The 27,620-nt window shown below is 49.5% G+C and overlaps 1 protein-coding gene and 1 non-coding gene across 5 annotated transcripts in view; one reads left to right on the forward strand and one right to left on the reverse strand.

The window, feature by feature from the left end:
* The window catches only part of CACNA2D2 (calcium voltage-gated channel auxiliary subunit alpha2delta 2), a 588,723-nt gene that overhangs the window by 301,299 nt on the left and 259,804 nt on the right, over positions 1-27,620 (forward strand). The gene's annotated exons all lie outside the window — the stretch shown is intronic.
* Positions 18,064-18,167, reverse strand: LOC140915417 (U6 spliceosomal RNA). The gene has a single exon (XR_012160153.1). It is a non-coding gene; the product is annotated as a U6 spliceosomal RNA (small nuclear RNA).

Consider the following 27,620-nt stretch of genomic DNA (forward strand, 5'->3'; position numbering starts at 1 on the left):
GATCTGTCTTCAGGTGCTCTCTCTTTCTAGGCTGTGTCCAGATCCCTTAATAACACACAACAGCAATTTGGTTAGAGGGAGAAGGGGATCCAGGTGAAATGGATCAGTGTGTAAAGCAAACAGGAGGGTGACAGGGAGTGGAATTAGCAGCTTTCTATGTTTCCAGGGCAGCTCCCAGCGGAAACAGGTTCAGACCTGAAGCTCCCCTGGAAGTGGGTCTGATCAGAGTTTCCTGGGAGCGAGCTCACATTAGTCCTTGCACACCTTAGACATAGCTGCTGGACTTTGGTGGTGGTTTTCCATTTTAGATGCTGCTTTGTTGATTGCTACACAAATCGCGAACGAAAAGGTGGAGCAGGAGAAGCGCTGACACGATCCCATCAGTAGAACAGAGTGCTCTTCTCTCGCCCTTTCCATCCACAGGTCTCAGACAGGAGTGAGCCAAGCCTCCCAATCCACATGGGAAGTAGACTGCGTGTGTAGACAGTCGGTCCTTCATCAGTTGAGACTGAGCTGATCACAACACATCTTGCAATCTTCTCTCGCTCTGGCCATCCTTCACCATGCTTGTCCATATCTCCTTGTTAGGAAGTCATCCCACCTCTTTGGAAGCTGACCACGTGGCCATTTCTGTTCTCGCAGATACCACTCAGATATAGCTGCGGTCCATCTGTTGTTGCTGAGTCGGGGCACATGTCCCGCCCATCGCATTTTGCTGAGCCTGCTTTCGATGACAACATCTCGCATTCCAGACTGCTGCCTAATTATTTCACTGGGGATGTGATCGCGGAGCGAAATGCCCAATAATGTTTGTTCCATCACTCTCTGTGTGACAGACAGTTGATGTTCTTTAATCTTTGTCAGCAACCATGTTTTGCTGCCATATAACATCGCTGGAAGCACGGTCAAGTTAAAAAGATTTGCACGAGTTGTTTTGATGATCTTTCCTTGGAGGATGTCCTTGATGTCATTGAATGTGCACCATCCAGCTTTTTTTCTGCACGACAGTTCGCCTTTCTGATCGTGGTGCATGTTGACTTCCTGGCCTAAATAAACATACGTATCAACCTCTTGGATCTGCTCTCCTCCAAGAGTTATTTCGGTTCTTGGCAGAATACCTGATCTCATGTATTTCGTTTTTGACCAATTCGTTTTTAACCCAACTTGACTACTTTTTGCATTCAGTTCTTTAAGCATTCTCTCAAGCTGGGCTGTATTTTCGGCTATCCGCACTGTATCATCTGCGAACCTGAGATGGTTTAGCTGCTCGCCATTGATATTAATCCCGCCTTTCAAGTCTGCTCGTCGAAAAACCAATTCAAGACAGGCTGTGAATAGTTTTGGTGAAACTGTATCTCCTTGTTTCACATCTTTCTCGATGGCGATTTGGAGAGGAGTATCGAACAGTGATATGTCCATGCTGCAGCCAGAGTTCGCTTCCTTTAGTAATGTGATATATTTCGCGCTGATGCCCTATTCTGAAAGAGCTTCAAGAATGGCTTTAGTCTCTACGCTGTCAAACCCCTTCTCGTAGTCCACGAAGGCAATACACAAAGGGAACTTGTATTCCCTTGAACGCTCTAGTAGTTGGTTTAGAGTGAAGATGTGGCCTATCGTGCTGTAATTCCTTCGAAAGCCGGCCTGCTCTCTAGGTTGCTGTTTATCCAGGTTTTGTGACAGTCGATTTGTTATTATTTTAGTGAACAACTTATAGATATGCGAAAGCAGGCAGATCAGGCAGTAGTTCTTTAGATTTTCTCAATCGCCTTTCTTATGCAGCAAGATGGTATTGGACTCTTTCCAACTGGACGATATCTTCTGGATTTCCAGATAGTGGCTGAACCTTTGAGTGAGAGCTTCCCAAAGTTCTTGACCTCCCGCCTTAAGCACTTCTGCTGTCAGACCATCCTTGCCTGGAGCCTTCCCCTCTTTCATTTGATGGACTTCGCTGATGAGAATGGGGAGTATGTGTTCATCGGTTTGTTGAAGTGATGGCTGTACGGGATGCAAACAGCTGGTTATAGAAATCCCTGCAAGTTCCCTCCATCTCTGTTCGATCAGTTACTGATTTTCCGTCCCTGTTCTTCAAAGCTGATAATGGTGACCTGTACAACGCCAGTTCCCGTTTGCATTTTTTCAGACTTTTATGATCTTAAGCAGCCTTTAGGGGCTTTTCGGTTCGAAATTTCTCAAAGTCTTCCTTCAACTTCATTCGTATGAGCTTGCAGAGAAGGGAGTACTCAAGCCTGTCGCTGCTATTTCTTTTCATTTTCCTCCTCTTCTCCAATAAAGTCTTTGTATCCCCTGAATGCATCCGATGAAGTGAGCTGTAGCTCACGAAAGCTTATGCTCAAATAAATTTGTTAGTCTCTAAGGTGCCACAAGTACTCCTTTTCTTTTGTATTCTCTGAGATTCTTCCACTAGCTCTTCTTGGTCTTTCACGCTCAGCTGATTTCACGCACCGTTTCAGTCTCTTACTGAAGTTCTCATAATCGTCATTGCAGTCTTCCAGGAGGCTCTAATCTTCCCTAGAAATGTTTTCTTTCAGGATTGCCTCGCTGAAAGCTACCGGTTGGTGCCTTCTGTTCGCCCTACAAAGCACCTTTTTCTCCACCTTCACAGTGAATATGAGTCTGGCTCTCAGTCGGCGATGATCGTTACCGATATTGAATGATGGCACTACTGAAATATCCTACATGATGCGTCGTCTATCGATCAGAAAGTTATCGATTTCATTTTTTGTCTTTGCGTTTGATGCGATCCAGGTCTATCTTCTGTTGGCCTTCTTTCACAACCAGGTGTTACCAATCAACATTCTCCTCGTCTCTGCCAATATAGCTAGTTGTTCTTCTCACGCATTTCGTTCTCCGATACCGTACCTTCCTATGAACTTTTCGCCCTCTCTCCCTCTTCCAACTTTGGTGTTAAAATCTCCCTTCACAATCGTATATGTGGAACTCTGTGCGAGGGTTTTCTCCAGTTCCTGATAGAATCCTTCCACATCATCATCTTCTCATGCCCTTGTGGGAGCATAGATCTGGATGATTTTGAGGGTACTATTTTGATTCAGTTGGAGGTAAAGCACCATGATACGCGATGACTTCAAATGGCATGAGACAGTTTTCGAAGACCATTCCTTGTTTATGATGAATCCGACTCCTCCAACTGTCCTCGTGCCTTCTCCTTTTCCTAGAATGACCTTGCTTCCATCCCTCCAGCTCACCTCCGTCTCTCGTCATGTTTCGCAAACACCCAGCACATCGCAGGCTGTTTTTGCCTTTTCCTCCCTGAGATGGTTTATCAATTCCTCCCTCATCAGTGTTCTGCAGTTATAAGTGCACACTGAGAGAGTTGTCCAGTTTCCTTTTGGCGACCTGGCACCTGAGATTCTTTGCAGCCTCTTGTCATTCGAATGCCTTGCTGCCTCCGGAGTGGGGATCGAGGAACGTGCAGAGAACTGAGACTTGGTTTTCCATGTTGTTTTAGCCATTGTTTTCAGCCACCCGCTGGCTGGGCTGTCAGTGGCACGTTTACCTCCTCAATTTAGCTAGCTTACAGCTTCAGAAAGAGGGATTACATGCTCCTTCACAGAGGAAGCAGCCCCCTCACTGGGCTGACAGTCTGGCACCTTGATAGCATGGTTAGACCTGCCAGAGAATACACTCCACTGCGCCACGTTGAGGCGTCAGGATAGGATTTGCAGCAGTAGACATGGGAAGTAGACCTGCTTTATTCTCTCAAAACCCAGGCCCAGAGTGGGGAAGGGATTGGTCCAGGGTCACGCAGATGGGCAGCGGCAGAGCTGGGAAATGAAGTTGAACCTAGTCCTGCCTCCTAGCCCTGTGCTTGGTCACAGACCCTCCTCCAAGAATTCCTAGCACAGGGCAGCAAGGATGTCTGGGGAATCTGTGAGCTTCAGGGAGGGCAGGTATGGTCACAAGTGCACCAGAAAAGCAGGGGTATCAGAGGTGAAAGTAAGCCAGTCCAGTCCGCTATGGCATACCGGCAAGAGCTGGCACACAGCCGACTGTACCGGTAGGGGCAGCTTCCCCAGGCTGGTGATTTAAAGGGCTTGGGGCTCCGGCTGCTGCTGGGAGCCCCGGGCCCTTTAAATGGCTGCCAGAGCCCCTCTGCTGGAGCTTCGAATCTAGGCTGAGGCACATAAACAAAGTCCACAACTGCAGAGTTCCCAAAAAAAGGCCAGAAGGGACCACTGTGATGATCATTCTGTCTGACCTCCTTAGAGCACAGGCCAGAGAACGTCTCCTGAGTAATTTCTAGAGTGGAGCTTTTAGAAAAACATCCCATCTTGATTTAAAAATTATCAGTGATGGAGAATTCAGCCCAGTGATGGAAAATGGCTCATGGGCCTGGGATATGCATCCTCTCTTTCACCAACTTGGTGGTAGGAATTCAGCCCAGATTAGTAGCAGGCATAGGTCATTACCAGCTGCCAACAGCTTCAGCAGCTGTGTGAGCACTGTGAAAAGAGTTCTTCATTTCAGCCCAGTCCCTGTCCAGCTCCCCTGCACCCCGGAACCCACCCTCACAATTGGCACTCACTAGCCACCTCGTTGGGAGTCCCTGCAGACAGCACAGGGGTTGAGTGAGACAGGAGACACTTTATAATATGTCTGTGGTACTTGAGCCTGCAGGGCTGAGCACATTCAACCTGCATGAGAGTGAGAGAAGTGCCATGTATCCTCTGAGGTAGTCTGGCCAGGGTAGGTGTAAGCTATGTTGAGGGAGTATTAGGAAAGCTTGCAAGGCCATGCCTCTTCTGTAGGAGGCAGTGTGGCCTGGTGGGTAGAGTACTAGACTGCAACTCAGGAGACCTGGGTTCTATTCCTGGCTCTGTTACTGTCCTGCTGGATGACCTTGGGCAAGTCACTTCTCTTGTCTGTGCCTCAGTTTCCCTGTCTATAAAATGGGGATAATGATAGTGATGATCTTTGTAAAATGCTTTCAGTACCATGGATGAGAAGTGCTAGGTAAAAACTAGGTGGTGCTGGTGTTATTATTACTACTTGCTCTGTGGATAGGGCGAAGACTGAAGCACAAGCATGGCACAGTGTAAGAAATCAGAATAGAATTCAGCCTCCAGGGCTGCCAAGCTGGCAGCTTTCACCAGCTCTGAGTTCACTAAGAACAGAACCAACATAGTGCTGAGAACGGGAGAGCAGGTACCATTCGAGGGGGTTAGCAAACCTTATTGCTGAGAACAGGACAGCCTGATTGGGTCACTGCAGTCACGGGGACAAACAGGCATGATCAGTGGTACAAGACTTGCATTGTTTCCTATGCAGAGCACATATGCTGCATAGACTCCTCTTAGAGAATAGCATCTGTACCAGTCATTCCATGGATAAATAGTTCTACCTCTTGTGTGGCGGTAATGCCCATGCAGTAAACTGCAGAGGCTAAGTGATAATGTGAATTTATCATGGCTGCACTCTGCTCCTCTGGGACTGCTGTCGATATTCCCAGACCTCTGAGCATCTGCCAGGAGCTGCCAGCTATTTTAAATAAGTAATTACCAGCCACAAAATATTCCCTCCCCTGTCCCCAAGTTACCCTGGCCTAAATCCCAAAATATTCTGGTTTACGGCCCAGTGAGGAATCTTCCCTTTCCAATGGGAGCTGTCTGCCAGAGCATAAATTATCAGACCTGTGCATGGTGACATAATGCACAATGAATCTGTTTGAAATCATCTTTTGGAAACTTCTATATAGAATGAATTACAGTCTCTGTGCAGTTGGGGCTGAATCAGTTTACCGGGTGGAAGGACGCAAGCTTAGTACCCAGAACATTTAGAAATAATTTCTGAGACAGGATTGCCTGGAGGGTGGTGTAGATGTTTTATTGCCCATGAGTTTGGGATAGCATCGAAGCTCGCATAAGTGACTTGTAGCCTCATTGCTGTTAAACCATTCTACCGCACCAAGAGGTGGTCGCCTGCTGTATATCAGACATCTAACTAGACACTTTGCATGGACATTACAGGCCAGGAGCCACAAGGGATTAAATCGTTCTTGGGCTTTTGGCCAGCTGGATTTTGTAGCTACTTTCTGGACTTTATGCTCTTAGGCTGCCTTTGGTTTCTCCCACATCCAGAATTTGAAAAACTGTGAAGAGCTAAGGTTAGGGTTAGCTGCAACTTCTCTCCTCCACCCTGAGCCATTATTTATGTTTTAGCAGTAGGTGTTTTCTGTGAATATGTATATAGGCTTTAGTTCCTAAATATCCACAAGCAAGATATATCCATCTAGATATATAAAATCTGAATGTTTATCTTGTGGCCAGTTCCCACACACAACTACCCACCCCTGAAGACAGGTGGACAGCATTCCATGAGCTATAAATACCATAAAATCTACAGATAAAAATGTTTCTCAGATCTGTGGAGGTAAGACAGCTGTAGAGAATGCATTGCTGCAATCGACGTGCCGAAACATTGCAAGGGGGATGAAATGAGAACAATTTGAAACCACTATGCTGGAATTCATCACACAGGGTAGCCTTTGAAAATCCATTGACATCCTACCACTGACATTAATGGGCCTGCCACACCCAGAAATTACATTTTTCCATGTGTCAGAATTAGGGAGGAAGGGAGGGAGTGTGAAAGCAAGAACAAAGGAAGAGTAGCCACAGCTTTATCTTCTATTGGTATCTACGATGCACAGGGGCAGTTTTCCTACTGGGCAACTTATCTTTTCCCCATCACGTATTCTCTAAATAATAAGTTGAAGTGGTAATAGGTCTCTGCCTCACCTCGGGAAATACAAATAGTCATAGGCGGTGGGAATGGGGTTAAGTAAGGGGGAAAGACCTGGGCCGAGGGCAAGAGGTGATAGCTGGCTCCCTTGGCTCTTCCTTCCCCACAAGCCCTGCTGGGATTCCCGGCATGAGTTAATGCTCACTCCATCATCTGCAGTAAATGCCTCCCCCTCCCCAGCTTCCTGAGGCAGTGCTCCAGGGACACTATGGGGGTCAGAGGAGCAGCTGGTGTGGAGAAGCAAGGCCTACAGGTGAATATCGCTTGTCTTTGGCACGCTGCTCAAGAACTGCTTATTCTGAGAGCTGGGTCCTCTTCTTATGAGACATTTCGGAATGAAGTTTCCAGCCATCTACATGGGAAAAACCTGCTTAGGGGATCCCAGGTTGTCAGGGTGACGTCAGCTCCGTCCTTTATCTGCAATACCTTGACTTTCATGCCTGGAATTCCTGCCGGGATGGCCTTTTTTGTGGCTGATATTGGGACATTGGTGTAAACCTGGCAAAATGTAACCAGTTCTTAGAAAAAGAAAAAACAGCCGTGAGCTGCTTCTTGGCAAAAAGAAAATATATTGGTCCTGGAAGCAAGAGCAAATTGCATTTCTGGAACAGACACAGTTTCTTAAATGAAACGAACAATCTTGTGATGACATGGTAGGTGGAGAGTGAGGGACAACAGCAGAGCTGGGGCAGGACTGGGGTAGCAAGGTGGGCTGCAGGTCAGGAGTGAGAGGGGTTGGGAGCCCAAGGCTGGAATAGCAGGGGCTGCAAGTCAGGATTAGGCAGTAATGTCCACTGTGCTGGCCTGTTTTATGCCTAAGTGAAACCAGCGCTTGTTAGGTCCTTTCTTTATAAGTATTAAACTAATTCCGAATTTTAAAAGACTAAGCGGCCAGTTAGGTGTCCATGGGTGTTTTCCTGAGCGTTATTCCTTCTCAGAGGTGCAGTGGCTTTTGGCTGGTTTCGTCCAGCACTAAACCCACAGGCTGTTTGTAAGGAGTTGGTCAGATGCCCGCATCATCCTGTTCCACTCAGATGGAGAATGTCCTCTAGTGTCTCAGCCCTCCGTTTTCCAACGCCGTACGGCAGATATTACTCGTGGGACTCCCATGACAGCAGTGTAACTCCGCTAGGCTAAACCTCTCTGAAAAATCTGCTCCAAGATGTCTGTGGGGAAAATCTACCACACAGCTGACGAATAAACCAAACTGGCTTTCCCTTCTGCCCTGGATTTGCCCTTTATGTACCAGCCCCCCAGCCTACCTCCAGGCACAGGGTGCTAGACAGGGATAGAGGAAGTGTTTGCAAACCTGTAGGGATAGTGGGCAGATCTCAGTGGTGGGGCAGGGTGGGGGAATGATGATTATTCATTATTTGTATTGCTGTAGCATCTGGGAGCCCAGTCATCCACCAGAACCTCGTCCCCCTCTCTTCTCTGTCGCCTGCCATGCGCAAATCTCAAAGCCATCCCTCTTCAACTGGTACGGTGGCTTGTTTTTGTTCTCTTTGAGCCCAGCAAAGTGGGGTGGGAGGACAGCATTTTGTCTTTACTCCAGTAATGGGAAAGGTGCTCAGATACTAATGCAATGGGCATGGCTGGGGGAGCATTTTATTTTGTAATGAAATGAACAAGGTTGTGTATTTCCCTCCGAAGGGCTTGTCTACACACAGAAGTTGTGATCTAATTTGGTGCTATCTCCTGAGTGTGGCTGTAATTACAGTGGGATAAGGATGGTTTAGACCAGTACAGCTTTTCACCATATAGGAAAGGGAATAAGCTGTTCTGGGAAGGCACCTATACACTGGTGTAAGGGATTGTTTTGGGGATGTTCTCTGTTTTATGTTATACAGGAGGTCAGACTAGTTAATCCCTTCTGGCCTTGGAATCTCTGAACTGCATCCACACCAGAAGATTTGTATTGTTATGACTGTTCTGGAGGGAAATCTATCTGACTACTCATCTCATGAGGCCATCTGCACTACATAAGCCCTGTGTTAAAGACTAAAGGGGTGTGGAGGTGCTTATGTTTCACCCACACATCTGAGCTCGCCCATGGTGTGCCAAAACACCCTTATCCTAGCCTGCAGAACTCCGGGAGATCGGGGATGTAGACAGAGCTACTTCCTCCAACTTCTGCAAAATGAGTCTTACTAGTCGATAGTCAAGTGGTCAAATGAAAGAATGCAGACATCGCTGCTTCTGGAGATACTTCCTGCCAACAGTTCCTATTCTTCTGTCTTGCAAACTAGTGATTTTTAACCTTTTCCATGCTGGGACCCATTAGGGATCTTTCTCCTTCCCCATTTAGCACTGTGGGAAGGGGGCAGGATGGTTGCAAGCCATGGGGTGGGAATCTGTGTTTCAGCCTTCAGTCTCTGTCTTCCGTACTTTCTCCTTCACTAGATGAAAACCAGGATTGTGCCATGTCTTCTGCAGGGTTCCCTAAGAGAATCCATGCAGGAACAATTCAAAGCAGGGAGTCAGTGCTCCCAGTGCCAGGTGGGAGGGTTAGCCACTGTACCCAGCAGTTCTCTACATCTCAAGGAACCATGATGTGCTAGGTTGAGGACAGGCCTTCCTACCCCCATGTGTCTCCAGTTTTGGGGTAGCATTAAAGATTGGTCCTAGCACTGTGCTGCTCAGAGCAGAAAGGAAGCATTTTGACCTTTACTAGGAGAGGGGGAAGCAGGGTAGCCCAGTGGAAACTGTAAATGCTGGGGAGATTTGCCAGGTTCATTCTCCTCTTGTGCTGGTTTTGAGCCAGTTCAATTGAAAGCCCCTTATATTGGTCTTGTCCCTTTTTCCGTATCACATCTGTGTTCTATAGGGCAGCATGTTGCTGGCCCTTTCTGGACAAATGAGTGTCAAATTTTGCTCCCAGGTGCACTGGTGGAAGGGCAGCGGAAGTGATAGGGAAAGCAGCGTGGAACAGCAAAATGCAATGTTGTGAGCTCCCCCTGCTGACTCAGCAGTGAAGTAACAAAAGTGAAGTAGGATGAAATCCACCCCAAGCTTTTGCAGGCCTCAGTTTCTACAAGTCTGTAACGGGGTGCCCCTGCGTATCCAGCCCCTGGGCCCTGCTCCTCACAGACTCAGGGACGCTCCAAGCTGGTGCAACTCCCTTGCTCTCTATTGGTGTCCATTTCCGACCACCAGTTTCCTACTATATACAGGCTATTTACAATGGCTTGGCCTAACACAGGCCTGGTCAACAACAGAGTAGCAGGCTCCTACCTCTCCCTTCCCTTCTGGTCTTCCCCTCCCCACTCACTTTTTCCCAGCCTTATAGCTCCTGTCTAATGAGGCTGGCAGGTGCAGTCAGTGATTAGGCAAACCTAGGCTATTTACCCAGCCCCAATCTATTTCCCCTGATTGGGGCTGGAGTGGCAGGAGCTGTTTGGGGCTTCCCCAGCAGTGCCCTGCCACAAAGTCTGTCCTGCTTTAGGGACAACCAAACTTCTCCCTAGATGCCCAGTTGGGAGGAGGGTGGAATCCTGTGCACATCAATGCTGCACGGGAACATTTGTATCCCCCCAGGCAGCTTTGAAAGGTGGCAATTCACTGAAATCATTGCCCTCGTGGGTGCTGTCAGCAGCCCGGACAGCAGAGTGTCTTAGAGCACAGATTCCAAGGGGATGGGATGATATGGGGCAGGTGGTGATCTCAGAGCGACACTGTCCATGCTCCTCCCTACAAGTGCAGAACTTCCCTTACAAGGGAGGCTGGATGATTGGAACTGAGCCCTGCGGTGTCACTCGGGAGCAGAATTCTGCCTTGGTGAAGGGCAAAATCGAGAGAAGAGAAAATACAGATTTCCAAACGTTTTTGAGGGAGACAGAGTTAAAGAGAAACCCAGACAAGCCTCAGATTCCCTGGAAATGCGGGCAGCCAGCGCTGTCCTTTTGACCTTGGGTATTTTTCCATTTTGCATGATGAAAGGTCCATTCTGGAGGCATGAAAGGGATTTTAGAGCAGAAGAAAAGTCTGTCCCTTTCATCTGTGTTCAAGCATGCCAATATCCAGGCCAGCCACAGAGTCCCACACGTCCCCATATGTGCCGAACATCCCTGGCTCACACAGGCACTCTGATTTCAGTAGAGCACTCAGTATTACTTGCTCTGTGCTGCTACACAGCTCTCATAGTGCCGTGGATCTGGAAGCTGGGACCCTGTTTTTCCTCCTGAGTGCCCCTGTTTATAGCTTTCCAATAGTAGCAAGGATCTGTAGAGGCCAAGAATTCGGGTGGATGGGGCGAAGATCGGACATGGGAACAAAATCCTAAATCCTTGAGGTGACAAAATCCTCCAGGAGGTGTGGTGGGATGGGCCAAGTGAGATCCCTTCAGACCTCTGCCAGTCCCTTTTGTTCGCTCTTAGCTGGAGCAATTTCGTTACACTCTTCCTGGGGCATTCCCTTGCCCGTTGCTGTTCTCTCACCTGCTAAAAGCATCATTCCATTCAAAGGAGCACAGGTGGACAGCCAGGGACTGGGGTTAGGGGACCTCGGGCGGTGCTCTGCCCACAAAATAAACACCATCTGCATTTGCCACCAGACTGAGATGCTGCACACAGTAGATTCCAAATACGATTGTGCTGCTCCACTGGGCCCCTCACTGGGATGGGAACATGCCCTCCAGGCTCTGCTCCTTGACTGGGGGGAGAAAAATAAGGGGGGGCATCTCCCAAACACCACCCACTCATGGCTCCCAAAGAATACGTGGCTTGTGCAGATCTGTGGTCCTCCCTCTCCATTGACATTCCGGTGGTCATCACTGGGCAGCTGCGTTAATGCCGCGCCAAGATAGATAAGGCAGCGCACATCTCTGTGAACCATTGCTGCAAGCTCTGTGCAGACTCTGATCTCTTTGCATCTGTTACACTTGGGTCCTTTTTGTGGCGGTTTCTTTGCAGCTCTTACAGCTGGAAACTTGGTGTCGTTTTTAAGTGAAAGTCAATGTTCTGGAGAATTAGGTAGCAGCTTCAGAGAGGTGCTAATGTGGTGTACTGGCCATGCAGCAGCCTGGTACAAGCCCTCTGGGATGTCCCTCTGGGATCAAAGAGGACTGTCCAACTTCAGTGACGTATTGAGCTGTAATAGGTACATAGGACGGAAGGGACCTCCTGGGTCCTGGAGTCCAGGCTCTGGCTAACCCAGGCAACTCCATCATCTAATCCCATTCATACTAGCTCTGTTTCAAACTAGCTAGGTTGCAGAATTACCCATTGTCCCCTTTTGCGCTGACCCCTGCTTCCTCTGCACAGTGAGCTGGCAACTTACAGGTCGAATCCTGACTAGGCTACCCCCTGGGAGATCTGTGGTCGATTCTAGGCAATGAATGCCTTGCAAGCCTTAAGTGTACTAAGCTTTCCCTTAATGTTGAGACATGGGGGGCCCTCAGTTCACCCCAGTTCCATACCCTGCTCTGCACTGGCACCAGGTATGTGTGGGGGCATTTACATTCTGACTAATCGCTGCCCCTACCTCTGCCAGCGTATCAGGGGTGTGGTCCACATCTGGTTGGCACAGTACACTGCCACTATGGATGCAGGTGCACATTAACAACTGTTACTGTCCATCCAGGTGGTTTGATGAGTCCTTGCAAATCTGCAAATTCCACCCGTTGCTCTTTATCGGTGGGAATATGGTTTCCTTTGTTCTCTGATCGGCAGGAGAACGTAAGCAAACCACTGCTTCCCCCTCCCCATTGGGGAAAACAGAGAAAAAGACAAGACACTGACTACATGTGAAGAGAAGAAAAGATCCCCCTTCCCCACATCCCTTCCTGCTCAACCCTCGCTGTGCCAAAGAGAGCATTATTGACAAACAAGTTAGTGCTTTGAAAGAAAAATGCCACAGCATTTTGTGAAGCTGCCTTCTTAATCAATACTCAGTGGTGGCTAAGCCTGCTTCTAGTGGATTTCAGATGCAGGCTGCTGGGGTAATAAGAGCCCTGGGATCAACTGTCTCAGAGATTATTACAGGATGAGATGCTTGGCTGCTTTACAGTGTTTACTAAAGATTTATATTCCCTGTGTGTATATAAGGGGTTGTCTTCTCTTGTCGCTGGTTGATAATTTTTTTATGGTCTTGTACTTACAGTATCATTACTGTTTGTTTGGGGTTGGGCGCTTTTTTCCCCCCTGTTCTCCTGCAGCTAGTGTGACAAATGCCAAGATGAAATGATTGGGATGAAAAAGGAGAACAGGCAAACAAACCCACAGGCTGGAAGCAGCGAGGCCTGGTCTACACTAGAAAATTAGGTCAGTTTAACTACGTAGGTCAGGGGGTGTGAAAAATCCACACTCCTGAGCGGTGTTGTAAAGCTGACTTAAGTGCCAATGCAGACGGTACTAGGTTGACAGAAGAATTCTTCCATCAACTAGCTACCATCTCTAGGGGAGGTGGATTACCTACACTGATGGGAGAACCTCTCTTGTCAGCATAGGTAGCGTCTACACTGAAGCACTGCAGCTGTAGCGTGTTAAGTGTAGACAGGCCCTAAGAGATGGGTGTGTCACTTCAAAGCCCCTTTCTGAAAGTATCTCAGCGCCACCACTTTATAAAAGGGGTTAGCGTATGATCATAGGGTACATCAACACTGGAGCTGGAGATGTAAATTCCAGCCCGAGGGGACAATGCCCATGCTAGCTCTGATCAAGCTAACGTGGTAAAAATAGCAGTGTAGTCACAGCAGCCAAAGCAGCAGTACCAGCTGATCCCATCTGAAACCCTAGATACGTACTTGGGCAGCTAGCCACTCTTGCCGCTGTGGCGACACTCTATTTTTAGTGCACCAGTTTGATCAGAGCCGTGCGGGGGTATGTCTCTTTGTGCTGGAAATAACAGCCCCACTCCAGTGTAGGCATACCCTTACAAGGGTAACTATTCGACTCCGTACTCAGTACAGGACTGTACCCTGTAGTCTATTCTCCAGTTTCAAATGAACAAGTGATGGGGCATGGGCTGTTACCCCCCAAGAGATGATTCCACTGGTGGCTGCATCTCACTCAGTTAGGAAATGTATCAGTCTAAATTTCGTTTCAGTTAGACACTACCCTTGCACCACCCAGAAGAATTCCTCTCCCTCCAGGGGATACAACTAAAGGTGAACTGTGAGGCAAAGAAAGAAAGAAAAGTGGTTGCACTTTAGAACAGCTTCCTCAAAAGGAATTTTAATAGTTTTTTTCTGCTGACTTTTTCCATTTGAAATCTCAGGCCCTCATAGATCCCAAGGCCAAAGGGACCATTGTGATCAGCTAGTCTGACCGCCTGTATAGCACAGACTGGAGAACTGCCCTCAAATCATTCCTGGAGCAGAGCTTTTAGAAAAACATCCAATCTGAATTTTAAAATTGTCAGGGATAAAGAATGTACCACAGTCTTTGGAAAGTTGTTCCAGTGGTTAATTACTCTCAGTGTCAAAAATGTACACCTTATTTCCAGTTTGAATTTGTCTAGCTTCATCTTCCAGCTAATGGATCATGTTATACCTTTCTCTGCTAGATTGAAGACCCTATTATTAAATATTTGTTCCCCAGGCAGATATGTACAGACTGAAATCAAGTCACCCCTTAACCTACCTTTGGTTAAGCTAATTAGATTGAGCTCCTGGAGTCTGTCATTATAAGGCAGGTTTCCTAATTTTTTAATCATTTTCATGGCTCTTCTCTGAACCCGCTCCAGTTTATCAACATCCTTCTTGAATTGTGCTCACTAGAACTGGACACAATCCTCACTTCTCTCCTTCTGCTGGAGGACCATGAGGAGATCCACAGAGGACCTGGATAGAGACGCAAGGCTGCATCTGAAGTCTCTTAGTGCTGTCTGCTCAGCAGCCTTCCCAGTGAAACTTACGAACATCTGAGAGCACATCTGGTCTGCCTCATTCTCATCAGACACCTGTGGGCAGTAAAGGGAACTTGGGAAAGCTTTGAGCCAGTTTTGAAGGTCACCGCACAATGGTCTTGGAGAAGAGAGAGTGGATGGGATGGGGATGGGGCACTGGGGAGAAAGCAGCATGTGAAGAAGGGAGGAGAAAAGGAAAAGAGGGGAAGTAAATTGAGTTGGGGGAGATGACTGGGAAGGAAATAAGGTAACATTCAAGGGTAGGAGAAAGAACCTAGGAGAGATCTCAGGCAGTAGGTGCATGGGGGAAGAGGGTGTGAAGGAGGCATAGGGGCCTCCGATCTGTAGTGAAATGAACGGAGAAGAATGTTTTTTTCAAAGATAATAAGAGGCTCTAAAGTGAGAGCAGCAGCAATTTGTATGTAAAGGCAGCTCTTGGGTATGCATCAGCAGGTTGGCAAGAAATAATGCCATCCCAGCCCGGATCTCCCTTCACTCCTGCCTCCCTCGCGCCAGCCCAGTGAAGTTAGTTACAGTGCCGCTGCAGCAGAGCTAAACACAAGCCTCATCAATTCGTGGGCAGATTGCTGCCATTAGCTAAGTCACCCAGCTTAACTTGTCAAGGCACAGCCATCCCTAATGGCTTCCGCTGACGATGATGCAAATGTCTCTGTCTTCTGGGTCAGCCTTAATTCCAACTTCTCAGCAGTTCCTGGTGCCTTAAGTTTCCAGTGCGGTAATGGGAGGGAATTGGGATTGTAACAATCGACTGTCTCGATTTTAATAGGAGAGCCAGTGTTTAAATGAGTTGGCATTGGCTGCTCAGAGGTCCTGGAGGCAGTGATGTATAGCTCCGGCCAGGGGGATTCCACCGGGGGTGAATTTGCCCCATCCCAGAGCTGGTTGTCTACACGTTGGTCTCTTTTGTGGTAAAGTTACCTGGCAGGGTTGGGCCTGGCGGCGCACAGCCTGACACACGTAGGCACAGTATGCTTCCCCATGCTCCTGTGACAGCAGGAAACTTAGAGCAGCTTAGGATCTATCAACGCTGCAGTTGGGAGATGTAATTGCAATGTATGTATGTAGAACTAGACCAAAGCTCGCTCGGGTAACAAGAGCAGTGACTCCGTAGGCTTGCTGCCCGGGGCCCTTGGTTACATATTCAATTGGCCGTGGTCCGTGTTGCAGTCACTTCTCCCGAATGTGGTGTAGACCTATCCTTAGTCTCTCTCCATCACAGTAACTTTGGTAAGCTCTGCGGGAAGCCACAGCCTTCTGGAGCTGGAAGGAAGGTTCTTGTCCATGCAGAGTCATTGGGAGAGGAGGCAGGGAAAGGGCCACCACCTCTTCTGCTTTGCACAGCATCCTGAAAGCTGCCCAAGGACCCAATCCTGCCAAGTGCTCAGCACTGGGACTAAAGGGCCACAGCTCCTGTTGGCTTCAAGTCTTTGCTCAGGATCAGGCCCTACCGAGCAGTGCTTTGGAAATGACACCCTCAATGGAAGCAGGAGGCTGTTGGGGAGAACTGGAGCTGCCCCTGATGCCCGGTGCATGGGTGAACCATTGGAAGGAGGTCGCTGTTTAAATATTCAGCAGTAACCTTCATTGTCAGAGTCCTGAAGCCAGATTATCCCTGCCCCATGGCTCCTGGACTACAAAGGCTCTCCTGTGGCATCCATTTTCAGCGAGGCTGCATATACTCCTAGCAGGCCGAGAATCATGGGTTATAAACCCCAATTTTCTGTCCTCAGGTTGGGAACTCGGCAAGGCAAAGCATGGCTGGGTCTTGTCACTGCGTGGCTAGGAGACCTCCCGGTCGACTGTGAGGGAGCTGAATTGATAGGGGGGCCGTGCCCCAGTTAGAGTGGGACATGCCTGCGGAAGAAGGTGTGTGTGGAGCCCATTCCTAAAGCACGGAACACTGGGGTGGGGGAGCGGTGAGAGTCAAAGCGCTGTATATGTGCTGTGGTTGCTTGTCTCACAGGACAAGTTGCAGAGGAGCCAACCCTGCTCTCTGAGCATATGAAAGTCACCGGGGTTAATCCAGGCAGAGCAGGAGAGTTTTTGTACATCTCTCTGCACTGCCCTTTCCCCGTTTTAAAGCCCTCTTGCTTGTAACTCTCATCAGGGCTCCAGTTCAGCTAGTACTTACGATCAGCAAAGCACTTAAAGACACACTTAAATTCCATTGAGTCTTAAGCATGTGCTGAAGTCCTTTGCTGGCGAGGGCTGGACTGGGGCCCGAGATAGCACCTGGCTGCCCTGTGAATTGACAACTGTGTTTCTGATTGAGACCATACGACGTCTGGGGCCACAAGGAAATGCTGGCTGTACCAGATGGCCCAGATGCTGTCTTGCCCAGCCTCTTAATTTTCACTGCCAGCGCGTGGCAGGGAGAGAGAAGGCAGCAGAGACATAGAGAAGTGACACTGCTGTCCTGTGGACATGAGGCCAGAAAGAAAGCAACTCATTAAAACATTTCCACCTAGAACTTGCGAGTTCCCCCTACAGAGAGAGCAAGTGGGAATGAACCTCCCCTCTTTCCTTCAGATAGGAACGAACCACTGGCTGATTGAGGGGCTGACAGCTTACACAGAGAAGTTTTAGACTGCAACAGGAGCTGGGTTGGGGCAAGAGACCCATCAGCTCAGTGTGACAATAAGCCTCAGCACAGAAGCGGTGGTGGCTTGCTTGCAGCTCTTGTGCAACAAAATTTGTGCATTACATGTGGACGTTGTGATCCCTTTGGTGCTCTCGCCGCCTGGCCTGGGGTAAGGGCTGCATTCCTTACTCCTGGGGGGATTCTGCGCCAAAAATTCAAAATTTTGCATATTCTATGTGTCAAAATAATGTAATATAATATATACACCTGTTTCAATTGTTTTGGTAATTTATTTAAACTACAATGACTATACAGTTTTGCTAATCATTGTCCTGGGCCTGGCTGGGTACTTTGGGAAGTGCTTGCTTCTGATTGTCCTGACATTTTATTGACTGCTTGGTAAATGTTTTATTTGCTCTCAAAGTCTTTTTTTTAAAATGGGTAAGTAAAATAAATCCTGAGCTGTACTCTAACCCCATTGTGCCACTTTGGCACAGGAAAAAAGTGAGAGAGCACATAGCTCTTCCTAGCTGATTCCCTTACTGTCATTTATAAGGCTTTACATCACTCTGGCAATGTAGGGACCTAAAAACTTTTACAGGTTTTATGTTGCTGGGGGAATTGACTGAGAATGGGAACAGTTAATGAACAATAGGAATATTAACAATATTACCATGCAGGCAGGCTGCTACATTTCTGCCTCAAGGACAGAGCCTGCCTCTTGCATAATAAAAAGACCTACTACTCTACCCCGGCGAGCCACAGTAGCAAGTGAGAGGGACAGAGTCTCTCTCAGTTGTTTTTTTTTGTTTGGTTGGTTTTTTTGGGTTTGTGGGTTTTTTATGGAACGCTTCACAAATTTGCATGTCATCCTTGCGCAGGGGCCATGCTAATCTTCTCTGTATAGTTCCAATTTTAGTAGTTGTTGGCAGGCAGGCACGCACGCCCAACCCTACCCCCTGATGGTGATCAACCTCTCTCCCGCAGGCCCAGACCCCTCCCCCAACAGTGATTTGCCTCTCTGAAACTGTTCCAGGCACGTTGGAACAGATGCACTGTGCCTGGGCTGCCAGGGAAGAGGCGTCCCGTCCCCCCCACAGATTTCTTTTGCATTTTTCTGCGTGGGGGGCATAGAAATATGCGGACCTGATGAATTCTGCGCCCCCACAAGGGTGCAGAATTCTGTCAGGAGTAATTCCTAAGCAAGACAGATGCATCATCACAGGGTGAGAAGAGGAAGAGGGCAACTGGGGCTCTGCAGCTGGCTTGGATTCTCATCTTGGGTCAGTTGCATTAGAATCCGAGCACGCGTCTGCTCCAAGCAAACACTAGTATAGCACTGGCCTCGTGGGGCGAGGGGCTGCCATCTTGGCTCACCTCAGTGATCCAACTGTCAACCCTAAAATGCTATTCCCTGTTTGGTCTCGGACTAGTTTTATTTACCGTCCTTTCCTTTCTGGGCCTTCCAACGAGAGAGTCTGCTCAGCTCCAGTAGAGTTTCTCTGCGATTCTAGAAACTTAGCGGCTTCCATTTGTTACTGTCTGCAAGTTCTGAGTCACTGCTTTTCCTGATATGCCCTAATCCTGGCCTGACTTGGAGCTCTGTCTCTGAATAGAGAGCTCAGGCTGGATTCACCCAGGTGATGAGAGGAGAAGCGTGCAGAATAAAAAAGAAGGCAGGATGCAGTAAATAACTATGCAGCCCCTCCACCCTCCCAAATCTAACCCATCAATTCTTTAGCATCCAGCTATCTGCAGCCATGGGGAATTGGAAAGACCAGTAAATCCCAAGTCTATTATTGACCTTTTATGACCTGCAGGACTCATTTAAATTCAAGATTTTTAGTTTCTAAATCTCCGATACTTAGTCCTTTAGCGACTCTCTTGGAAAAAAATTAATTCTGCTCCTTCCAGCGCAGAGGTCAGGGAAGGCAACGCACATTAGCATGCTGAAAATTGAGCCCTTTCATTTGGGTGAATTGGGAGATATTTCATGCCAGCACGTTCCCATTTTTAAAGCCTCTAATATTCTTTTCATTGATATTTGATCATTGCAATTGACAGTTTTGCTCTCTAGGTGTGCCGGACCTACCAGGGCATCATGGTGGTGCTAATGGAAGCACCTACCACGACTTGGGGCAGTGCTCGGGGCTGGCCACTGGGAGGACAGTGGGCAGCTCAGCCTTGGCTGTCTCTTTGAAGGCTCTTACTGATGTGAGGAAGGAAGTGAGCATCCCATGCAATTCTACACCCTCAGCTCTACTAGGAACCAGGTGTTTCCTGTGCACCAAGTGCTATTTCTAATGGAATTTTGATTCATTTTTGGAGGGCAGTTCCATTTGTCTGTCCCATTAGTTGTGATCTCCTCTGGTCTGTTTGTGGAGGGCATGAACCTCTCTGTAGACAATGGTGAGATTTTCAAAGGGGTCTAAGGGAATTAAGTGGCTGTGTATATGTAAGTAGTTAAGTGCCAGGAGACAGTGCACAGGAATATGTAGCAGAGTCCCTGGGTTTTGCAGGAGCAATGAAGCTTGTGTATGCTGCAGATGGCTTCCCCAGGGCAGCTCTTCCCATGGGTCTCCTGACAGTGCCTAACTCCTATGATGTGTGAATGGGGTTTGGGCACTTCTGAAAATCCAAGTGTATGGGCTTTGGCTGCATGTGTTCATTGTAGTGAGGAAACACTTTGCGAAGGGAATAGCCACATCTGGCTTGGGTTAGTGTTTGCCTCCATACTATACATACAAGCAAATCAAGCCATTTACCTGGGTGAACAACAGTGGCCAAGATATTCATACCCCCAAAGCTGAACATTTCCCAGGGCGTCCTTGCTCCCGGGGCAAGGAAGGAAATTCTCTTCCTTCCAGGGCTTGTACTTTGTCAAGCCTCTGGGGATACAGCTGAATGATAGGTGCTTTATACATGTGTCATTTGACTGTGCTGTTTGTTAGGTATGTCCCAGAGCAATCCAGAGATGTTCGTATTAGCCTCAACCTTTTGTCTGTGTGTTTGCCTCCTTCTGGCACAGGCTGGCTCTGTTTACATCGGAAAGCAAGAGGTGTTAGGGTGTATTTTTATGATGTATCTGGAGTGCAACCTGTGTGCAGCCCCCCAGGAGTAGAGGAATCTGGCCTGAATTACTGCGCCTCCTGGAATGGACTCTGGGTGCTGCCCCAGGCAAAGGAAAAACCTAACCTGGATTTCTATCTTTCTTATATGGGCTCTGGGTAGAGTGCCACTGTGGGGGAGACTGGAACTGGATTCCTAGAGTACCCTTGATGGGCTCCAACTGTAGTCATTGTGTGGAGGAAACCTGAACTGGATTTCTGTGCCACCTGGATTGGGCTCTGGCGGGTGCAGTCTCTGGGGTCCTGTGTCCCTGAGTTCTGCGGTTTCTTTTTTAATTCTCCCTGCTCTTGTTCCTTTCTACCCTGTGCTCAGGGCCGTCCTTAGGATTTATGGGGCCGTATGCAGTATTATTAAACTGGTGCCCCTATGCCTGACTTGCTCTTAGCAACACAAACATAAGCTTACATGATTTGATAACTTGCCACATGCACTTTATTAAAAACTGTTTAATTGTGCTGCCTTCACCCCTAACCCCTGCACTTCCCTCCCACCTGTGCCCCCAAACCCAGCCCTGCACTGCCAGCGTGCCCTGCTATACCGCCCCACTGCCCAGTATCACTCACCCCCTGATGCCCAGCAATCCCCATACCCACTGGCCCCTCACCGAGAGATCTCCACCACAGATCATAGCCAGCGATCTCCCACCCACAGACCACTCCCCAGCACCCATCTCAAGCCTCCCCCAACTGCCTGGCACCCCATATTTCTGAGGGAATTCAGCACCAAAAAATTAAATTCTGTGCACAGTATTTTAAAATTCTGCAAATTTTGTCAATAAATAAATGTGGAGGCTCCAGCGTGGCAGTGGCAAGCATAGGCCACTGGCTGCATGGAGGTGGGAAATCACCCTGCAGCCTCCTCTCTCCCCGCCCCTTCCTAGGATAGGAACTTGGCAGTGAGATACCTCTGTGTGCATGTCAAAAGGCCACAGGGAAGTGTATTACATGATGGCTGGGATGTCAGCCATGACCCAAAATCCATTTGAATGACAAAAAAAAATAGCTTATACCAGTGGCTGAGTCCAGCCGTCATCCAGGGCCTTGCCTGCCACTGCTGTGGGCCATCAACTCCCAAATGGCGTTTCATTCTCCCTAAAATAGAGCATTTCCCTCTAATCCTGAAAAGTAAAGAGGTGCTTGGTGTGTGCAGTTTAATAAGAAAAGGAATTCAGGCACCAGTCTTTTTTTCTGCCCTGATTTATGCACCTCGTTGCCACACACGGCTCAGTGGGATTGTACTGGGTATAACTCAGAGCGCAGTTTCAACAATGCTTCAACAGTGGGGCTGGAGCCATAACCAGCCAAGTGTCATTTGAACAGTGGCTCTTGTTTTCGATTATTTAAGGCCATTTTTAAAAGGTCTTTCCCACGGGTGAGGAAGAAGATGCTGCATTCTTAAAGGGACCTTTAAAATCCCACCAACTCCGCACAGTTTAGAACTCTCCCTCCTTCAAAATGCTACCAGCTTGAAAGACAGCCCTGGAGATACTTGGATCCACAAGAAAAAAATCATGTCCCTTTTCCCTAAATAAAAGTTTTCAGCTACTCCAGCCTTGTCCAGTGCAAGTCCATCTTCCTCCCCAGCTAAGAGGTCGCCCCCTCCCTTGCATTCTGCAGCCCTGATTGCTGCTTTTCTGCTCTAGGTACATCCCCCTCCTCCCATTGTTTTAGTGTCAGTTTCCTCCTGTTGACACTGGAATATTGTGAATGGGCAGGAAAAGCAAACACCACCTTCTTCTATTTTCCCTTAACTTTCCTTCCTCCCCAGCCTGGGTGTGTGTGTGCGCGTCTCTCCCTCCTCCCAGCCCGGGGATCATCCGCATCTGGGCTTAAACTTCAGAGAAGAGGGAGGCGGAGTGAAAAGGACAGTAGGAGAGAGATTGCAGGGAGTTGCTGGTGGGCAGGGCATGTGGGCAAAGAGGGGGAAAGGTGCAGGTACAGTGGGGGGCTGCTCGGAACAGCTGCTCTCCCCAGGAGACCCTAGTGCATCTGTTGCTTGCTCACTGAGCCAGACAAAGAACCCCCCCCCCCAGCTCTTTTCCCTTCCCAGCCTGGTTCCTCTTTCTTCCCCCCCCCCCCCCCCCGAAGTTCCATGAACAGCTCTACACACCCCCAAGTTCAGCTCCCAGCCTCCAGGTATCCCCACACACACACAAACACTCTGTTCTCAGCCTTGCCTGCCCCCCTGTCTGGCCCAGCTCCCCAGAGCCATCCGCAGCCTGATTCCTCCTCCGCCCCCCTGACCCTGAAGTCCTGTGCCCAGCTCTACCCACCGAGCTCGGTTCCCCCCTCTCTTCCCTACGTCCGGGTATCCACCCCTGCTCTGTTTCCAGCCTTGTCTGGTCCCCCTGCCTGGCCCCGGCTCCTCCTGCTCACTCACATGCAAACTTTCATTCCTGGCTCCTTGAGGCCCCACCCCTGGCTGGAGCCCTCAGCTGCCCAGCTGAGGAGTGAGTGGGTGGAGGGGAGGGGCCAGCGCGTTGGGTCAGGAGAAGCCTGCTGGCCCAGCGCAGGGGAGGGGCCGGAGAGGTATCCATGCCGCAGCCAACGAGGGTGGTGCCTGAAATTTTGGGGTGCTCTACGCAGCCGCATATGTTGCGTATGCCTACTGATAACCCTTCTCCACCTCCAGTTTTGGAGGGTGCTACGTGTCGCTCTCCATAAACTGTGTCTGCTCTCTCTGCAGATCAGCTATGTGGCACTGGCAACCCCTCTCCCCTTCCTGCCCCGGTCCCCCTCACCCGTGTCATCCACCCAGCGCTAGATCTCTCTCTGCATGGCTGTCAGCAGCACCAGCCTCCTTCCCTGTTCTCTCTAGCTCACCGCTTGCCTCCCAGGTGTCTTGCAGTCTGTGCATGGGGCACCCCTTGAGATGGACTGATTGATCGGTAACGCTTTAAAAATAATGGTCTAATCGTTATTAAGGATTACCAATAATCTTGTAGCTGTATTAATCATGATAATATTATTCATGATGAACTCATTTGGTATTGATGTGGATGTCCTGAATAGTTGCATATAGCGCCATGGGAATCCTGTTCTCCTCACCGTTCATCTGCTCTTCAGAGAAGAGAGTTAAGAGGGAGCGAGGTGGCACCGTGGATGAGCTGGCCACTCTCCCAGACTCTGGCAATTTGAATTCAAATCCTGGATTTCAGTTGCAAGTAAAAATGAGTGTGACTGATTTATCCTTGTCCCTATTGGGACAGATGAAAAGAATAACCCACCACCAGTACACCATTTTTGGCAGACTCTGCTCACAACAGTATCAGGGCAGTGTAACGGGTTGTGCTCACCACCGTGGCGCCTCCTGCTGGTTGCTCCAGAAATTAGCTCATTCAGCTGTGGAGCACCCTCTGCAGGTGGTGTCTTGCCCATTGTCTGCTCGGCTGTATTGTCTCTACCACTGGGACATGCATCGCTCTTTGGACCGCGGTGTCTCTTCAAGACACTGCCCTCTGGCAGTGCCCACAACTTGAATCCTTCCCCCTTCCAGGGGTAGTACGACCTGGCAACCAGAGTCCATGAAACACACCCCTACTACCAGGGCAGTACAGCCCAATGGCCAAAGTCTATGCAAACACCCTGCTCACTGAGGGCAGCACAGCCTAATAGCCACAGTCCATAAAACACACCCGTACTGTCAGGGTGGTGTGGCCCAATGGCCAGTGTTCATGGGGGCCATCAGCAGGATGGGCCATGCTGACAAGAGCTTTGGGTAAGACCGCAATAGTCTTTGGAGTAGTTCCTTCTGGTTCAGATTAAGGTCTGCTCCTGTGGTTACTGTCCCATGTTCAAAGACTCATCTGCCAGGGGTCTCAGCTCTGGTTCAGGAGGGTAGGGAGTAATCAGTAATGTCTTCCTACTGCACCAGGCCTTCAGTAAATTTACATGGTATGTGCATGTTTCGTGCTGCCGACCAGGCAGCTTAACCTCATAATCAACCAGGCCGATCCGCCAGGTTACTTCAAAAGGGCCTTGCTACTGAGCCAAAAATTTGGACTCAGATGAGGGCAACAGGATCAGGACCCGGTGTCCAGGTTCAAAGCTCCGCAACCTGGCTCCCTTGTTGTAATGTAGGGCCTGACTCTGCTGTGCCTGCTCCAGGTTCTCTTTAGCAAAGGTTCCCAATTTCTGCAATCTCTCCTGAAACTGTAGGACATGATGGACGACCCCCTTTCCCTGGGTCTCTTCTTCTTCCCAGCCATCCTTCAGGAGGTCGAGGATACCTCGGGGTTGTCTTCCATATAAGAGTTCAAATGGAGAAAACCCTGTGGAGGCTTGGCGTACCTCCCGTAGCAAACAACAAGGCTGGGAGTAACGTATCCCACTGTCACGGATCCTGTTCCAGGATGACCGTCTCTGCCACCTGTGCCCCATACTGCTTGGTGGGCTCTAGCCATCGCCAAGCGTAGTCCCGGAGATGTTGAGCCACCGCCCATGGCCTGGCCCCCATCAGATACCGTCCCTGACAAAAGTGCTGCCGATACGTCTCTGGACTGATGCCGGTCTGGTCTAGTATGGCTGCCTTGACTGTTTTGTAGTCCAGGGCGTATTGGGGGTCCAGGTTATGGTAGGCTGCCTAGGCTGGCCCTGTTAAATAAGGGGCTCGCAGTGTAGCCCAGTGTCCTGCCAGCCATCGCGCAACGGTGGCCACCCACTCAAATGTGAGGAGGAAGGCCTCAGGACCATCCCCAGGCCCCATCTTCGTGAGCCTTACAGGGAGCCCAGGCAGTAAGGCATCTGGGTCAGGGTCTGTTGGGGGGTTGGCCGGGGGCTTGCCTGGCTGCAGCAGGGCTGCCATTTGTTGAACAAGCCTTTTCTGTTGGGCCTGCTGCTGCCGAACAAGACTCTCCTGTTGTGCTTGCTGTTTTGCAGCCCACTCCCGCATCATCTCCTGTGGGTGACTCGTCACCTGTTGCAGCAGCTCCGCGTTATGTTGTTGTTTTTGTGCTGCCTTCTGCTGGTGGCTTTCTAGCAGCCATTTCAAAACTTTGTCCGACTCCGTACTAGCATCGACGATCCGCGATTCTCTAGCGTGGGAGGTTAATCGCGCAGGGGTATTTACACCGCCTTTCGCTTCCTTAGTTCAGGCCTCTCCTCAGGTCTGGGGTCATGCCCATATTCTCCACCACGTGTAACGGTTTGTGCTTACCACCGTGGTGCCTCCTGCTGGCTGCTCCGGGAATTAGCTCATTCAGCTGTGGGGCGCCCTCTGCAGGTGGTGTCTTGCCCATTGTCTGCTCGGCTGCATTGTCTCCACTACCGGGACCCACATCGCTCTCTGGACTGCGGTGTCCTCTTCAGCCGGAAGGCAGTGTCAACTACTCCAGTCTTCCTCCTTCTGGAGGTAGTATGGCCTCGTGGCCAGAGTCCATGAAACACATCCCTACTACCAGGACAGTGCAGCTCAATGGCCAGAGTCTATGCAAACACCCCGCTCGTTCAGGGCAGTAAGGCCTAGCGGCCACAGTCCAAGAAACACATCCCTACTGTCAGGACGGTGTGGCCCAATGGCAAGAGTTCACAGGGGTCACTGACCCAGGCCCCTACTAGCAGTGGAACAACCAGTTACCAGCTCAGTGGGGAGTCCCACCGAAACATGCTGAGCTTACCTCGGCGGGAGATACCACTCCGACACCGCCCCTGGACATTTCCTACCACAGTCTCAGGCATTGTAGTCCAGGAGCCATTGGGATCTCTTAGTTCCCCAGCACCAGCTGCTCCCTGAGGCTCCATGAGCTACTGGGTCTGACACTGTGATCCACGTCTCTGCTCCCCTCTGGCACAGGCTGGAACCTGTCCTCAGCAGGAGCTCCTGGCACACATCCTTCCCTGCCAGCATCCCTCCCTACCTGAGCTGGGCTGCTCTCTTTTATACTGGTACACCTGGAGCATGCCCAGTAGGGTGAAGGGGGCGTGGCTTCCTCAGCCCCCAGTGAGGCATTAACCCCTTCCCTTCCAGTGCAAGGCGAGTGTGCCCCATCACAGGCAGGCATAGCTGGGGGAGGGAAAGGGGGGGCTGCAGGTCAAGACTGAGAGACACTAGCAGAGCCCTATAGGGAATCAGGGCCTGGGATAGCAGGGGGAGCTGAAGGTCAGGATTGAGGTGGATGGATTAGCAGTGCTGTGGTAGCAAAGGTGTCGCTGGGTGTTGCAGGTTGGGTTGAGCTGCTGAGAATGCCCAGGGCTGGAGTAGTGGAAGTTTGCAGATTGGGAATGAGGTGCATTGGCCGAGCTGCAGGGGAAGGCTTGCGCCAAGGTTTCCTTCAGTTGATTCTGGCTCAAGCCAGTTCTACCAGCCTTATAGAATCATAGAATCATAGAATATCAGGGTTGGAAGGGACCCCAGAAGGTCATCTAGTCCAACCCCCTGCTCAAAGCAGGACCAATTCCCAGTTAAATCATCCCAGCCAGGGCTTTGTCAAGCCTGACCTTAAAAACCTCTAAGGAAGGAGATTCTACCACCTCCCTAGGTAACGCATTCCAGTGTTTCACCACCCTCTTAGTGAAAAAGTTTTTCCTAATATCCAATCTAAACCTCCCCCACTGCAACTTGAGACCATTACTCCTCGTTCTGTCATCTGCTACCATTGAGAACAGTCTAGAGCCATCCTCTTTGGAACCCCCTTTCAGGTAGTTGAAAGCAGCTATCAAATCCCCCCTCATTCTTCTCTTCTGCAGGCTAAACAATCCCAGCTCCCTCAGCCTCTCCTCATAACTCATGTGTTCCAGTCCCCTAATCATTTTTGTTGCCCTTCGCTGGACTCTCTCCAATTTATCCACATCCTTCTTGAAGTGTGGGGCCCAAAACTGGACACAGTACTCCAGATGAGGCCTCACCAATGTCGAATAGAGGGGAACGATCACGTCCCTCGATCTGCTCGCTATGCCCCTACTTATACATCCCAAAATGCCATTGGCCTTCTTGGCAACAAGGGCACACTGCTGACTCATATCCAGCTTCTCGTCCACTGTCACCCCTAGGTCCTTTTCTGCAGAACTGCTGCCTAGCCATTCGGTCCCTAGTCTGTAGCTGTGCATTGGGTTCTTCCGTCCTAAGTGCAGGACCCTGCACTTATCCTTATTGAACCTCATCAGATTCCTTTTGGCCCAATCTTCCAATTGGTCTAGGTCCTTCTGTATCCTATCCCTCCCCTCCAGCGTATCTACCACTCCTCCCAGTTTAGTATCATCCGCAAATTTGCTGAGAGTGCAATCCACACCATCCTCCAGATCATTTATGAAGATATTGAATAAAACCG

This window comes from Lepidochelys kempii, chromosome 7 (genome assembly GCF_965140285.1).
Source record: "Lepidochelys kempii isolate rLepKem1 chromosome 7, rLepKem1.hap1, whole genome shotgun sequence".
NCBI lineage: Eukaryota > Metazoa > Chordata > Testudines > Cheloniidae > Lepidochelys > Lepidochelys kempii.